We start from the raw sequence: 17,072 nt of genomic DNA, 5'->3' as shown, positions 1-17,072 counted from the left end.
CAGTATAGCATCAGAACTTTGCCATTATAATAAGAACTTTAATCTTAAGGAGTTTATGTTTAGATGTTACCATCCCAGGCTCATGCCTGTAATCCTGGCTACTCAAGAGGATGAGATCTGAGAATCACCATTCCAAGCCAATCCAGGCAAATAAATCCATGAGATTCTTATTTCTAGTTAATCTCCAAACAGCCAGAAGTTGAGTTATGACTCAAGCAGGAGAGTGCTAGCCTTGAGGGAAAGAAAGCAATCTAGAGAGACAGAGAGAGAGAGACAGAGACAGAGACAGAGAGTTGAAAATGCTTCCTGGAGGGTAGTATCATTAAGTAGAATTGACCCAAGAAGAGGAAGAAGGAAGAAGTATCCCATGTTTGGACAAATAATTTATTTTGGGTGGTGATTTGGGCTATCTAAGTATAGGGAGAAGTAAGAAAATGAAGAAATATGTGTTGTTGATAATGATGATGATTTATTAGTTATTACAGAGGTGTTATGGCAAGCAGTTTTTATGAATTATTTTATAATCACATTAGTGACATTACTGTTTCCATTTCACAAACAAAAAAATGGAGACTTACAGATGCTAATTACCTTGACAAATACGTCTAGCTAATAAGTAGTAGACACTAAATTTTGACCCAGTTCTGGTGGCATAGAAAGATCATATTTAACCAATTATCTAGTTAAATCCTGAGCTTCTTCCTTTTTCTGATGTGAAGAATAAATGAAACAACAAGAGTATTTTAACTTATAACAGTGTATAAAAGAATAGGAAAACCATGCTTCACAGGCAGATTTAGCTACATTATAATCATTATTGCCAGAGACTTATCAAGGACTCACTAGGGACTTGAACCTTTATACAGTGACATCTCCATCTACAAGTCTGCAGAGTATATATGAAGACACTAAAGTTGGAGTGATTAAAATAGCTTTATCTTGTTCCCACAGGTGGTAAATGACAGAAAGAGCCATCTTGAATATAGACCGTATTTTCTTCCTCCGGCTTCTTCTTAAGTACCATGACACCAGCAACATACTCTGCTGTATGGAAAGAGTGGTTAGAGACTTCTCAGTTTGCAGGTTCTGAGACTTGGAAGGTTTGTTTTCATTGCATCTGTTTTGTTCTGCATCTCTCAAGTATTTGGGATATGGGTAAGAAATGTCAGACGTGCCTGTCCTCTCAACATGTTCCTCCATGTCTATGGAAATCTCTATGTAGATCCAGGCAAAATCTAATCCATATGTTCTTGACATGCTTCCCCAAACTTGTCACCATGTTTTGAAAGGCCACTTGAAGTCTAAGATGGGGAATGGCTCTGAGCTACTTGTCTTTAAAGTGGGAAGTTCATTTTCCATAAGAACAAGGACTTAGCCCTCAAGGGCAGGGTTTTGTGTGTCCAGTGCCAAGCCACAGAGTTAATGTGGTTCCAGCCCTGGCTGGTGTCTGCCTCCTACCCTCATTCCCTTCCTCCCAGAGCCTTAGACTGCTGACACTTACCTCAGTGCCCATAATGAGATGCTGCTTTCTCTCCCTTTCTGCCCAAAATGTGGTATTGTGGTATTTGAATCTAATTTCAAGAGCAGTGAGACCAGAGCAAGAAATAAAAGACTTGTAAATCAGAAAGGAAAATATAAAATCAATTTTATTTGCAGATAACAGACAGGCTCATGCCTGTAATCAGGAGACTGATCTGTGATGTTCATGGTTCAAAGCCAACCTGGGCAGAAAAGTCTGAGAGACTCCTATCTCTGAATAGCCACCAAAAAGCAACAAGTGGAGTTGTGACTTAAGTAGTAGAGTGAAAAGAAAAGCTCAGGAACAACACTTAAGCCCTAAGTTCAAGCCTGAATACTGGCACACACACAAAAAAAAAAAATCAGTGGTGACTCTTCACAGCAATAAGGAACTATCCAAAAGAAACAAAACAATCAATAGCACCAAAAGGAATGAAATACCTAGGGATAGGTCTAAACAAAGAGGTATAAACCATGTGTGTTAAAAACAGTAAGACCAGAGTGAGCCCACGACTCTGCATTTCTGTCAAGACTCTCTAAAGACCACACCATGGACTAAGATCATGGATTCTGCATTCAGATCCCAGCACTGTGGTCAGTCCTGTGACCTTTGACATGTTACCTGACCTGTCTTCCCTTCTATATTCACAAAACAAAGACCATTCTAAAAATGCGAAGAATAGTGGGGGAGAAGAAACCTGTAAGACACTGATCTGAACACACTTGTACTCCAAGAAGTAATAATGTTTGCCAAACTTAAAGCAAATGATAACAAACATTAGGAAGAAATTAAGAGCATGATAAATCTATGGGTGAATATAATAGCTATTTTTGCTCTTATTTTCCTCATGATATGCATGACAGTTTTAAGGGAAATTATAATACTATCTTTCTGCATTTACAATGTAAGTGGATAGATCACATGAAACAGTTGTAACATACAGGATGCAGAGCAGGAGAGGCAAATGTAAATGGAACTACATCATTGTAAGAATTGTGTATTTCATGTGAAGTGGCTCAACATTAATTAAACCCTGAAAAGTAGCCAGAAGCCTGTGGCTCATGCATGTAATCCTAGCTACTTGGGAGGATAAGATGTGAAGATTGTGGTTCAAAGTCCACTGGGGCAGATAAATTGGAAATACTCTTATCTCCAGTTAACTGGCAAAAACAAAACAAACAAACAAACAAAAATTGAAGTAGGTCTAGGAGTGTGGCCTAGTGGTAGAGTATTTGCAAGAAGCTCTAGGTTCAAGCCCTCATAGTGGGGGAAAAAAACCCTCTAAAAAGTATAGTATATTGTATACTATAGTCTGTTAGAATAGCCATTGATGACATAATCCAAAGAGATATAGATTTTAAAAAATCAACAGAGAAATTAAATGGAATTTCTAAAAGGCATTCCAATAATTAAAAAAGAATAAAACCCAAAGGAAAATAGAAACCAAGTAGCAGATTCAAATCCAATCCTGCCAATAACTGTGGTAAAAGACAGTGAATTAAAAACTTACCCTGTCAATAGCAGGAAGTATTTCAAATACTATGATGCATTTAGGCAGAAAAGAAATAGATGCCATCTCCACCACCTCCCAACCCTGGCTCAAGAGCTGTGGAGGGCATGTCTGCCTCTACCTGCACTTCAAAGGATGTCTCAGAGACCACAAGACTCACTGCCAAGAGCTTCCTCTGGTAATGCCCAGTCGAACCAGAGGTGAAAGAACTGCCCTAGGATCCCAGACCAGAGCAACCACCAGCATAGGAACTAGCCCAACTTGGGCTCAAGGTTTTGGGTTCCCTGTCCAGCAAAGCTGTAGCAGCAGGAGCCCTTCTTCCACATGAGCCTAGAGGACAGAAGCTGGAGTCCAAGAAGACTCTTCCCAAGCATTGAGATTGGAAACCCGTTACCCTTTTCTCCTTCCCCATGTCTCTCTTTTAGAATGGAAATGTCTGTCCCCAAACTGTCTCTGTATTGCATTTTCAATCACAGGCTCACAACGGAGAGCCGTTTCCCTCCGGCTGCATGGCACCTTGAATCTTACCGGCTACTACTTAAGTGACATGCCAGTGAGACTTTGGACTTTCCATTGTGTTGGAAGGAGTCTGAGGAAGTGAATATAATTTGCATATGGGAGGACATGATCTTTGCTGGGGAGACAGGGTAGAATGCTATGATCTAAATATTTATATTCCCTGTCTTCCAACTTCGTATCTTGAAATCCAACCCACCGAAATAGGAAGTGGGGCCATTTGGTGGCCGATGTATCTTCTTATAAATGGAATTAGAGATTTTTATCCAACAAGGGAGTGGACTGGGTGCAGAGGTACCAGCAACCCTAGCACTGAGGCAGCTGGAAGCAAAATGATACCGAGTTCAGTACCATCCTCGGCTGCAGAGTTTCAGACTAGACTGAACTATATATGAGACCTGTGTCAAAACATAGAGAAAGGATCAAATAGGATAGAATGGAAAGAATAAATGGAGGAGAATTATAAAATAGAATAGCTAATTTGCCACTTCTGCCATATGAGGTAGAGGGGCCGTCTTTGAGGAATAAATCCTTACCAGACACTGCATCTTCTACACTCTGCTCTTGGGTGTTCTGCCCACAAGACCGTGAGAAATGAAAGTTTAAATTTTGACTGGGATCTAGTTTGTGGTATTACCATGACAGCAGCTCGAATGGCCAAAGAAGGAAGCCACCGCTGACTCCTTCCTCTTGCCTCCTGTGGTTTCCAGACACAGGTCACACCTGGTAAACTCTCAGCGAAACTTGAGGAAGTTTGATTTCCTCCTTGTTTAGGAGCTTCTGCATCTGTTCCATGAGAAGTACAAGCTAGAAATGATGTGAGGTCCAACTGAATAAGGAATGCTAGAATCTTCTGCAACAGCTTGAAGAAGAATGTGTATGAAAGAGGGTGGAAGAAAAGAAAAGTGCTATCAATCTTCTCCCAGGCCAAGGACTCCCAAGTGAAAGCGCGGGCAGACTTGATCCTGTGGTGTGATCACAGGCCCTCTTGCCCCAAATTGTCTCCCTGAGACATGACTGAAATCCCGCCACGAACCATTTCTTTGGGTTCATGGAAGCCTCTGATAGAGAATAAGCGGGGCCAAGAGTTTGACCTCGTGGTTGAGTGCTTGCCCAGCATGCACAAAGACCTGGGGTCAGTTCCTTGGTTACCACACGCATAGAAAAAGCCGGAAATGGTTCTTTGACTGAAATGGTAGAGCTCTAGCCTCGAGAATGCCCAAGGACAGTGGCCAGGCCCTAAGTTCAAGCCATGACTGGGAAAAAAAAGAAAGAAAGAAAGAAAGAAAGAAAGAAAGAAAGAAAGAAAGAAAGAAAGAAAGAAAGAAGGAAGGAAGGAAAGAAGAAAAGAAAGAAAGAAAGAAAGAAAGAAAGAAAGAAAGAAAGAAAGAAAGAAAGAGAGAAAGAGAGAAAGAGAGAAAGAAAGCGAGCTTAGGAGGTACTCGTGACATCTCAGTTCACTGTTGGTGAACCTCATTCTAAAAGAGAGTCCTACCAAACTACAGCAGGCAGAAGTCTGAAAAAAAGGAACAGCAACCAAATTTGTTTGCCTGTAGGAGTATGTGGCTTAGGAAGCTGCAGGGAAGAGCCAGCCAAAGAGATCGGTAAGTGGAAAAGTGAATGAACAAGCCCAGTCCAGCCCAGAGGAAACTGAGGACCCTGGAACTAGGGATAGAGATGAAAGCAAGGGGCAACCCAGAGCCTAGCCACAGCTTCCCCCCGTCCCACATGGTCACGAGTGCTAGAGAAATATTTGGTAAAGAGGGCAGAGGGGCATAATATTGGTTGCATTTATTTTTTAGTAAATACTTGTCTCATGCATATTCTGAGCCTGGTACTATTATAAGTACTTAACAGATATTAACTTGAATTGACCAGAGCAGTGCCCTTCTCAGAGGTTGAAAGCCAATGCCTGTATGAACTCAACCAGTGTCTTGTACCTTCTGGGGTGGTTTTGATCCCGTGTAGAATAGTGTGATAGGTACCCTAGTGAACTTACCTTATAATGAATAGAGGACTGTCGAGCTAAAAGCCACTTTGCGAACTATGAAATGTCTTTACAGAGCATTACAAACCTTGTAAGGACTGGCAGAGCCTCTAGTCGAATGCAAATCATAACAACAAAGCCACCATTTTCTTGTTCAAGATGGCAAGTCTAGTACCTGTGGGCTGTGGAAGCAGTGGTTCCGCTGCAGTCCCGCTTCCCAGCCCATTAAGCTGCATGGCTTTAGGCCAGCTGCTTCTTCTCCCAGTGCTTGTGTGTGCTCCATAAAGCCAGGACTAAGAATGGATTTGCTCCGTTGAGTTGCTGTGAAGCTTGTGGGGGGGGGTGGAAATGGCATGCTTCAAATAGTGACCTAGAATAAATGTTTCATGGATGGTCCACACCTCTGCACTTCTAAACCTGGCGGTGTTATGATAAAGGTATTATTATTATTGTTATTATCCTCATTTCCAGAGGAGAAAGCAAAGGTCTAGAAAGGTTAGCCAGCTTGCCCACAGCCACACATCCAGGGAGTGATAGAGCCAGCATTCCTAGACAGGTCTGTCCGCCTTGGGCAGTTTTTGTGGTTACCTAAACAAATGTTCTCACCAAGGGTAAAATGACACAGCAGAAACACCTGAAGGAATTCTGGAGCAAAAGAAAATGAGCACAGAGCTAGAAAAGAAAGGGAGGTGACAGGGCCTTCTTTTCCCCTAAGTGTTGAGTTGTTGCAAAGTGGGAACACAAAACGTCCAGACACAAATGTTGGGATCGGCGAGCGTCCTAGGGCCATCAGGTCTCACGTCCTGCCCCGTGTGGCATAGCAGAGCCCGGCAGGTCAGGAATAAAACTTGTTTCCTCTTTCTCCTGGTCCATGATACAAGCCTTGCAATTAGATAGGATGGAGCTCTGGACAATGGAGTTTGCACAGGAAAGATGTACTTCTCCCCGAGCCTGGCCCCAAGGCTTCTCCTCCCTTTCTACACTGTGCAATACAATGAAGCATGGTGACCCCAAAAGCCGTGGTGAAAGGGACCAGAGTCCCTCGAGCCACCTCCTCACCTGAACCACTCCCACAGAACTTGACACGAGCAGAGAAAGTCCCCGAGACAGTGGACCTATTATTATATCATTCAGGATTGTGACAGCAGCTAGCATACGTTAGCCAGTGCAGTGGGATGTGTAGGCCTTCTGTGAGCTCCTGCCCAGCAGTGGGGAATTTATTTCCTCCATCCTATGTGTAAGAAAAGGTTTTATTCCAGGGATACCCTGGGAAGGGCAGCCCTCAGCCCAGCTGAAGAGGAAATAGGGCACCCTCCTGACAACTGGAGTCCCTTTTCACCAAGCAGAAAAGTGGAGTCAGTCAGGGCAGAGGTCAAGGGTGGTTTGTTTCCACATGGGGTGGGTAGGATGGGAGCAGGGAGAGGGGCTCTTTGTGAGAAGATGGAGGTGGAGTGGGAGGGCAAGCTTGATCTTGAGTTACAGGAACTGGGGTTTTAACGGCATCATATTTTAGTACTGCCCCAGGTCATCTCTTTCGGAGAGTGTATTTGGGAAGCAGGGGTTGGGGATGGGGATGACCAGTGAGGTGGCAGAGAGGGCATTTCAGGATGTGACTGTCAAGGGAGGAGGTATTTCCAGTTTATTTTACATCAGTGAGTTCAATCAACCACTAGTTATTGAGCTCCTGCTATGTGCCAGGCACTCAGCTAGGCCTGCAGCCCCAACACCTCTGTCTTTTTGAAGCTCATCTCTCAAGCTGGTAGACAGACAATCATCAAGTGAGCTGGCAGTAAGTGTGTTGGTTACAGATTGTGAAAAGTAACTTGCAAAAAGAAAAAAGAAAAAGGGGGAAGGAGAAGGAAATAAAGCAATTCATGAGACAGGATAGCAAAGAGGATCAAATTTAGATGAGGTAGGGAAAAATGAGGGACACTGTCACTGAGGAGGTGACAAAGACCAGGCAAGCAGCCCCGATTGTTCTTTTTGTATGTGTGTGTGTGCGCGCGCGCGCGCGCGCGCGCGTGTGTGTGTGTGTGTGTGTGTGTGTGTGTGTGTGTGTGTGTGTGTGTGTGTGTGTGTGTGTGTGAGTCATGGGGCTTGAGCTCTGGGCCTGGTCGCTATCCCTGAGCTCTTCAGCTCAAGGCTACTGCCCTACCCTCAAGCCACATCCCTACTCTCCATTTTCTAGTGATTAATTGGAGGTAAGAGTCGCATGTTCTTTAGTGCCCCAGCTGTCTTTGAACCGCAATCCTCAAATCTCAGCCTCCTGAGTAGCTAGGATTACAGGCATGAGCTACCACTCTCAGCTTGAAATATATATATATAGTTTTATATATATATATAGTTATATTATCAGGAAAGTATATTTATTTTAAGTCTATGCCTGGGCTTAATTACATATTGGAATTTCAGAAACATCTGTAGCCTTCCATTCACAATGACCACCTCTCCAACATCCAACATTTACACACAGCCATCCATTCTCTTCCATCCCTGGAGTCCTCTCTCCCCCCACCCCAGCCTCCACCCCAAACAGCAGCACTATAGGACTTGGAAGCCCAGATATTTGCTGCACGCACCCCAAATAGCAAACAGCTTGTAACAAGTATGTAGATGAATTGGGGTTTGGGGGATCCCCATTCCTACCACACCCCTTTTTAATTTCCCCAGGGCTCCTTGTGAACTGCTGGCTCCTGTCAACATTTATTCTCTGACACTGGGAGGGAGCAGGCAGGGTTAGAATCCTTCAGGGTTCCTGCTGGAAGCCTTCTTTTTCTCTTGAAAACAGTTTATTTTTTTTTTCTCTGTGTTAAAACCATATCCCTCCCCCTGGTTTGAACACCAAAACAAACCCAGCTGTCCCCAACTCTGGGCTGAAACCACAGGCACTTGGCTGGGGAGTCAAAGAGGAACCTCCAGATTCCTGCTAAGATCCACTGGGAGCGGCTGTGTTCCACTGTGTCCTCCTCCCTTTGTCAGGAGGAGCCCAGCAGGCAGTCCATCCTCCCTAGGCCTCTCTGGAATCCGAGGCCAGGGCAGGACTCCTGGAACCTCTGACTGAGCTCACCACCCAGTCCTTCCCTTCTCAGATGGTCCCCAGCTCTGGTGACTCCTAGTCAGGCAGGAGAGTGGAAGCCATGGAGCAAGGCCCGGTGACAAGGACTGTGTTTATCTTGCATGAAAACAACGGCTGCTCTGGCTTTTTCGCACTTTCTCCTGAGGTCACTTAGGGCAGAACTGAGGCAAGACAGGGTGTGGCAATATTTGGAGGAGCAAACAGTGGGGCCATAAGAACAGGACACAGTGTGCCCAACACCCTCCAAGACAGGGAAGTGGGAGCTGAAGTCTGCCGCCTGCAGAACTGGTCTTCAGGAATCTTCCCACCACCGCACCCCTTCTGGATGGCAGCATCCTCACCTACAGTTTGAACCATCTGGTACCCCTCCCTCCCTGACCTGTGCGAACACCCTGGGCAGGGGGGATAGGAAGGCCGGATTTTACTTGGACAGTAAAATTTAAGTACATCTTCTCTTTCATGATCTAGTTTGGGATCACAAGAGAGAACGAGCATCTCCTTCATTTTGTACCCATCTCATTCACTGCACCCTACCTGCTTCAAGCCGTGTTGTGCGTGCCTCCTCAAACCTGGAAAGAATCTCTGTAGAAACAGCTGCACATTGGAGAAAAGATCCCACCTAGTCTTTTGTGTCTTGCGCCGATGTTTTGGCCCATGTTTAAAATTCAGAATAGAATTTGAGTGAAAAAGAAAAGCCCCGGCTGACTTCCTTGAGAACGGATTTGGCCCCTCCAGGCTGCAGTCAGGAGTTAGCTGCTCTTTGAACCCTGTGGACATGACCTTGCCCTCCAGTCCTCACTGCCTGTAACAATTTCTTTTTTTTTTTTTGCCAGTCCTGGGCTTGAGCTCAGGGCCTGAGCACTGTCCTTGGAAACTTTCTCAAGGCTAGAGCTCTACCACTTGAGCCTCAGCTCCACTTCCGGCTTTTTTCTATGAATGTGGTACCGAGGAATCGAACCCGGGTCTTCATGCATGCTAGGCAAGCACTTTAACCACTAGGCCAAACTCCCGGCCCCACAGTAGCCTATTTTAAAGGTGCAATTCCAAGCATGAGTAGCAGGTCAAAGTGGAGGCAATTAGAGAGATAAGAAGAAGGTGAGCTTTTTCTCTTCCTTGTTGTCAAGCAGCAGAAGTGGGTCTCTGGCCCATACCTTTGGTGCATAAATGTCGGAAACTGTGGTTTGCTGATATAAACATGTATCTGGATCCAAGAAGGAAAAACTCTGGGACTAAGCAGCTAAGCCGTGGCCAGGGAGGCCTCCTTACTTGTGGCTGCCTGCTGCGCCTCCTTCCTTAGTGAAGAGTCGGGCGGGTTATTTCCTCCTGGCTCCGTCTTGAATTTAATGCTTGCTATTCTTGGGTAGAACAATTCTTGCAAAAGAAAAATCTCAGAACATTGTTCAGGCCTAGTTTAGAAGAGCAATTGAGTGAAGATCAAAATGAATCCATTTCATCAATAGCATGGAATTTGGCAACTTTTTACAGCTCTCTACTTATCCCTTCATAATTCCTTCGATTCTGCTGAGAATCTGCACTTATACCTGCTCAACAATAGCCTGACTCAACAGGCACTTGCCTTCACAATTGCTGGGCTACTTGAGAATTCACTGGGTGTGAAATCTAGTCTGCTAAAGACAGCATCCATACCCGGAAGACACTGGTCTCTGGGGAAATAAATTTCAAAATGTTAAGGCACCAGTTGGTCAGAAATCAAAACCAAGCTACTTATACCTCTGATGGACAGATGAATGGCCCAAGATGGTGGCTTTCCTGCTCATTTGTACCTGTCCAATACCCAGTCATCTTTACCACTGGTCTAAACTCTACCTCTTTAGACTTAGCTACCCTCGCTCTTTCTGACTCCTCTTAGTCGCTTCTAATTCTGATATACTTTGACTGCCTGTGGCCTGGGTCTGGATTCTGTGGGCATTGTGCACAACTCCCTGCCATGTCACCTTGAAGATGAGGGCTGGGCTCTCTCAGGCTAGATGGGTAATGTGTTGCATTGATCAGCTGGGCTCCCGTTCCTGTGTGCTCTGCCATCCCTTGGCAGTGACCTTGTCCTCTGCAGTAGTCAGTTTTTCTGCGTGCACTACCAGTTGTACAAACCTGGAGGTAAAGGCTGACACATCCAGGGTGGTTCCCTTGGAGTCAGTGAGCAGGACATAGCTTTTTAGTTTGTTCTCTTTGATAATGGATAAGCTCCCTCAATCATGACTCAAGACAGACATACAGCTACAAGAATTTGTTTCAGTTATATAAATTCATTTCCCTAGCCCTATATGGCTGTATCTTTAATTTTCTTGTACTTTTTTAAAACAAGATAACAAGAGTGAAGAACGAAGTGTGATTCGATCCAGCAGTATGGACAGGCACATACCATACACGTATCATCTATACATGTCTGTACATGCAGCCTGGGTGTGGCTGGAGTAAGGTTCCTGTAGAAAGGACCTCAGGGATGAGCTGTCCGGGTAGAACAAGATCAGATCCTTGAGAACCCACCAGGCCGAGGAATTTCTACTCCATCCCAAGAGGGATTTGAAAGCCAAGAAGCATCGCTGTGGATCTCTGCTGGAGCCAGGCAGGGAATAAATGGCTGCTTCCCTGTGAGAGGAGTCGGGAGTCTGAGCGTGCTTTTTCCCTCCCCTTCAGTGCAGTCAGTACTCCCCTGAAGGGAACTGTCCCACCGGGCCTACCTCTCCCACTCCATTTCTTCTCCAATTGGCACAGCTCAGAATAAGGAGCACAGAAACAACAGCCAGGACCTCCATGGAAAGACAAGCCTGCCCAACTATAACTCCACTGCTCAAGGTCGATTCCTGCACCCAGGGCCACGGCCCTTGTCTCTGAAGGGAGTGGGAGATGAAGCCAGCTCGGCCAGGCTCACAAGACCTACCCAGGCTTGGCAGCACTTGAGAGGATTTTGGAAGCTTCATTCCAGATTTTATTTTGTTTTGTCCGCAGGCCCTTAAACTGAACTACAGGGATCACTCCAGAGGGCTTAGTTACCCATCACTCTTCAATCTTCATGAACTGTCAAGAGCCCATCCCAGTCCATTTTCCTAACCAGCACTTCTCACCCCCCCCCAAATGAGCCAACATCTTGTTTCCCAGCACCTCCCCCACCTAGCTCAGAGCAGCCAGCGTTCATGGGGTCAGCTCCAGGCGAGAGCTGGGGGTAGACAGGACCACCATAACCACACCTGTGATTGGCCCAGGGACTCACACCCATCAATACCAGATCAAATTATTTCCTTTCTGTATCAGCTAAACTGAGGCACAGAGCACAACTTCGTCCTCCCAATCATTTTTCTCACAGAAACCTGATTCTTAGATCCAAAGATGGGGGGCTCTGCAATCCTCTAAACCCACTTCCTACCCCCAGTGGTCAGCTGCCCTTTCTTCTGCCCCCCCCACAAGTCCTCACTGCTTTCCTCCTGTACTCCTCGCAGGGTCCCCCAATTCTTCCCCACAAAGCTCCTTTGGGGACCAGTCCCAGCTCCACCATGAATTCATTGTACAGCCCTGAGGAGTATTCCCTCAACAGTTTGGGCCTTGGTTTGGCCATCAGTAGACTGGGGAAGATGTGCAGAAATGGTTGGCCTAGTGCAGAGGCCAACACCCCCAAGGTCTCCACAAACAGACGCGGCAACAGGTGTTCCCCTGGGGGGCAGCATGGAACCTGCCAAGTCTGCTGGCAGAGCTCGCTCTTGGCTCTTTCCACAGCCAGAGGTCACATTCCATGGCCACCTGGGAAGCCCAAAGCAGGGGGAAAGCAAGCACTGAGGGGACCTGTTTGTTTTGAAAAGGCTTGTAAGCCTCCAAGTTCTCCTGTCTGCTGTTGAGGTGGGCCAGGAAGGGAGGAGGGACATGGGGTGACATTGTAGAGCAGCTTCTTGTATCTTAATGTTGAACAGAAGCCCAGTCCGCCCTGGGTGCAGGCCAGAGGCTCTCCCTCCAAGGCACTGGGAGCTGCTGTCTTGACCCCAGACCTCAGCCAAGCTTAATTGGCGCCTGGCAGCTACATTCCAAGATAGTGTCATCCTGACTGCATATTCACTTCTTAGGACAGCAGTGACAAAGAACTGCAAACTGGTGGCTTAGAACAACAGGAGTGCATTACCTCACAGTTCTGGAGGCTGGACGTCCAAGATCAAGGTGTCGGTAGGAGCTATGTGCCCTCCAAAATCCTTCCTGCTTGCAGCTTCTTGCGGTCTGTTTGTGACTGCATTGCTCCAGTCTCTGCCTCCATCTCCATGTGTCCTCTCCGTCTTTCCTCGGTTTTACAATTTTCTGACACCAGCCATGTCTGATACCCACAGTGATGACCTTATTTTAGCTTGAGTGCCTCTATAAATGTCCTGTTTCCAAATAGGAGCGCATTCTGAAATACTAGAGCTTGGGCCTTCAACATAGTATTATGTGGCTGTTGGTTTGGTTTGGTTTGAGTTATTTTTTAGCTGTTTGCCCTCAAGGCTTTGTTCTTGTTAGGTGGGTTCTATTGCTTGAACCATGCCTTCATCCCTCTTTGTTCTAGTTATTTTTTTTAAAGGGGTCTCACTAGGTTTGCCTTACTCTCTTCTACATAGCTGAGTTGATAGTCATGCACTTCTGTACCCAACTAGATAGAGTCTTACACGATTTTCTTGCAAATTCCTGCCCAAGGCTGGCCCTAAAATGCAATCCTCTGTATCTTTGCCTCTTGGGTACCTAGGATTACAGAATTGTCACATCTGGCTTCAACATCTTTGAGTGTGCAAAATTCATCTCATAACATCTGGCTGCCTAGTGGGTGGAAAGTAGAGACTTAAAATATATGAGTTTGAGGCCGGGAGTTTGGCCTAGTGGTCAAAGTGCTTGCCTAGCATGCATGAAGACCTGGGTTCGATTCCTCGGTACCACATACATAGAAAAAAGCCGGAAGCGGTGCTGAGGCTCAAGTGGTAGAGCTCTAGCCTTGAGAAAGTTTCCAAGGACAGTGGTCAGGCCCTGAGTTCAAGCCCAGGACTGGCAAAAAAAAAAAAAAAAAAAAAAAAGTAGGACTAAAAAAAAAAAGAAAAAAAATAAATAAAATATATGAGTTTGAGTCTTATTCTCTCAGTAACTAGCTACTTATACTAGTTTGTTAGTTTGTTTTATAAGATAGGTCTTACTGTGTAGTCTAAACTGGTCTAGAACTCCTGATCCTCCAACTTCCTGCCTCCCCGGTATTGGAATCGTAGACTTGAACCACCACACCTGGCAGGCTACTTGGTTTTCACAGGCAATTTGACCACTTTGCTTGTTTAACATGGGAGAAAGATTACATGAGATCATAGAAAGAAGCCACCCAATTTATAGCTTGATGTGACCTCTGAGATCATCCAATATTTCCTTAAGTGCACTCATCAGAATATGAATCCTACGGAGTCATCCTGGGCAAGCGCCAAGTCTGAGAGTCCTGCTCAGAGCGCCTCAATGCACATTAACAGAGGAAGGCCCTGAGACATCCTACAGTAAAGAAGACAGTGCCCTGTCAGTCTTCCAAACCCATTCCACCTTGGTGCCTTGTGATTCGAGTGATGCCGGAGTCACTCTTGGAAGACTCTATGCAGATTAGAAAACTTGTGGTTAGGTCAGTTGTTTGATGTACCACCTGCTCCAAAATCCTCCACTTAAGAACTCAATTAAAGATGGTAAGAACAGGTTTGCTGATTTTTTTAACTTTTTAAACTGATTTTTAATTCTATGTGCTCATTAGTAAATTTCCAAACAAGACAGAAAGAAAGAGAAAAAGGTAAATGAAACTCACGCTGAAATGTCCCTAACCCTAAAATAATCAGCTTAGAATGCAATTACGTCTTTATTACTCCATGACATCAGCCACCTTCTGGTTGTATAGGAACACGATAAGACTCGGGAATTAGGATAGGAATTGAGGTCCCCAGGTCACTGCAGTTTAGGTTGTAGATAAGTCCCCTCCCACCCTTCTCAGTGCCTCAGTTTCCCTTGTACTAGTCAGAAGAAAGTATCGATGGAAGACCCTGAAGACTGGTTGTATTAATGGCTAGCTTTGTTGAGGACCTGCTACATATACACCATTTTATATTCCACGTTATTGTAACCAGGAAGTTAACTTAATCCTCTTATCCACATAAGAAGACAGGTGATGTCGTTGAAGCATTGGGAGTGCTTTGCCTAGGGTATCAGAGCTGAAACAACAAAGCCAGAAACCAAACTCAGTTCTACCACAATTTGGGGGCTCAGAATAGAAAGCAGTCCAATTTCATTCGTATGCAATGCTAATTTTCACTGGTTTGGTCCCCCTCTCTTCTCCTCCAGGAGGTCTCCATCAGCTCTCATGACCGCATCTTGATATTTAGAGTAATAGTCTTTTCCCACAGGTCGTCAGCTTCTAAAATAAATGTATTTCCATTCGCGGAAGCTGCAGCGTCACCAAAATTATTGTACCTCGGTTCAGAGTCACAAGCTCATTAAAGACTGATTATTGTGCTTTCCAAAAAGATGGACCATGGGTAAAAGCAAGGCAATTCTGTTTTCTTTAACTCAGAAGGAGGCTTGGGGAGAGTAAGGTACAAGACAGTGGATGAGGGAGCTAAGACAGCTAATAGGTGAGAAAATGGGAGGGCAAAATGTAAGTGAACCACGAAAGTCTCCATAAGCATTTCATTGGCCTCTGAATTTCAGCAACAGCAAGGTATTTTGATCAAAAGCATAAAACATAGGCGTAGACATCAAGAAATCTAGGTTCCCACAGGACACCAGTGGCTCTTGCTGGTCATTTTAGCTACTAGGGAGGCTAAAATTGGGAGGATTCAGGTTCATGGCCAGCCTTGGCACATACCAGACATTCTCACACCGGTAGCTGGACTCTGTGGCACACACCCCTCATTCCAGCTATGTGGGAGAAGCCTAGGCAAAAAAAAAAAGTCCTCAAGACTCCATTTCATTGGGAGAAGTTGAGCACCCCGGTGGCACAAGATTAACATAGGCAGATCACAGTCCAGGCCTGCCTGGAGAAAAGACAGAACCATATCTCCAAGTAACCAGAAGGGGGGGGGGGGCGGGAAACGGAGGAGGAGGTTGGAAGCTGGCTCCGTAGTAGCGTCGGCCCAGCAAGCATGAGGCTCTGAGTTCAAATTCCACATCCCAAACTCCACCTTGCTCCAGACACAATCCAGATTGCCTGTCGGTCTTGATGTTGTTCGACATCGGGGACAGCTCATGGATGGCACCCCTCTGCTGTCCCCTTTGTCATAAGCCTTCACTGATCCTCTCCTGTCAGATTCTGACTTTCTGGCTCCTCTTTGCTGACCAGGCTTTCTTTATTCACCAGCTGCCCATAGCTGCTGTTTAATAATCAAACATCCCATGAGTCACATAATTTATCCGAATAATTGCTATTGACTGCTTAGCTACTGAGTGGGGATTGAAATGATAGCAGCGTATTCAACTTGAAGTGTCAGGTACATGAGACAATCACCATAATCTTTTCTTTTTTTCATATATTTTTATTGTAATTAATAGAAGGGTTACATTATATTCACCAGATAGAAGGTACATTACTTCACAAACATGGATATCCTTTTCTCATGTCTTGGTCCCCATTTCCCTTCCCCCCTATCTTGGTTTCCCCCCTTCCCTATCCAATTCCAAATAACCAAATACGCATTTATCCAATATATCAGATAACAAAGTGAAATACTGTAACCATATGAGATAACCGAACTGGGGATGGAACCCAGGATGTTACACTTGCTAGGGTAGCACTTTTAGTCACCATACTCTTAAGTCTAGGACCACTGGACGTATGGTAGAGACTTGTAGCCGCCTATGCCTATACAAGTAATTATATCATCCTTATAAACTATCATCCTTATAAACAATGCCTCTAATTGTACTTATAGCAGATGTGTGCCTCACAGAAGGACTACATTTCCCAGGATCCCTTGCAGAGAAAGAGAAGGAAAGGGGAAAGGGGGGGAGGGAGAGAGCGAGCATGTGCACAGAGAGAGACGGTCATATAACTAAGCACTGGCCAGTGAGAAGGAAGCAAAAATATTGTGGTGGCTTCAGGAGAATTTTCTTAACAGGCAACTAGCATGCGCATTTTTCCCCCATCATGTTTACCTCTTCCTCTACATTTCTGCCTGGAATATGGATGTGATGACTTGAGTCCAAACTGCTTTCTTGGACCTTGAGTACAATGGCTGTCCCCTTCGCTTCACAGAACTGAAGGCTAGCAGAGATGTGATTCAGTGACTACTTCCAGAGAAGGAAGTGACGTTCTTCAGGCCTCTGATACGTATCGTTTTGGCTTACCTGCCATCGAACTCCATCCTAACTGATATAGAAGAAATAGGAAACAAAATGGATTGTAACCGCACTTCTTCCTGTGATGCACATTTTCAATCAACAAACTGAGAGCTTATAGCGTTCCAGATACCAGGAACAAAACTGA

At 45.2% G+C, this 17,072-nt stretch overlaps 2 long non-coding RNA genes across 2 annotated transcripts in view; both read left to right on the top strand.

The window, feature by feature from the left end:
• Positions 1–1,041, top strand: part of LOC150044568 (uncharacterized) — a 111,503-nt gene extending 110,462 nt beyond the window's left edge. Inside the window, exon 3 of the long non-coding RNA XR_016533096.1 lies at positions 952–1,041. This is a non-coding gene — a long non-coding RNA (uncharacterized LOC150044568). The remainder of the gene's footprint in view (positions 1–951) is intronic.
• A 6,211-nt stretch (positions 1,042–7,252) lies between these two features.
• LOC150044567 (uncharacterized) lies at positions 7,253–9,219 on the top strand. Its single transcript, XR_016533098.1, has 2 exons — positions 7,253–7,321; positions 9,077–9,219. It is a non-coding gene; the product is annotated as an uncharacterized LOC150044567 (long non-coding RNA).
• Positions 9,220–17,072: the final 7,853 nt, after the last annotated feature.

This window comes from Megascapheus bottae, chromosome 29, assembly GCF_031878675.1.
Source record: "Megascapheus bottae isolate mThoBot1 chromosome 29, mThoBot2.hap1, whole genome shotgun sequence".
Taxonomy (NCBI): domain Eukaryota; kingdom Metazoa; phylum Chordata; class Mammalia; order Rodentia; family Geomyidae; genus Megascapheus; species Megascapheus bottae.
Note: the sequence above shows the minus strand (reverse complement) of the source record. Positions and strands in the feature narration are given on the sequence as shown.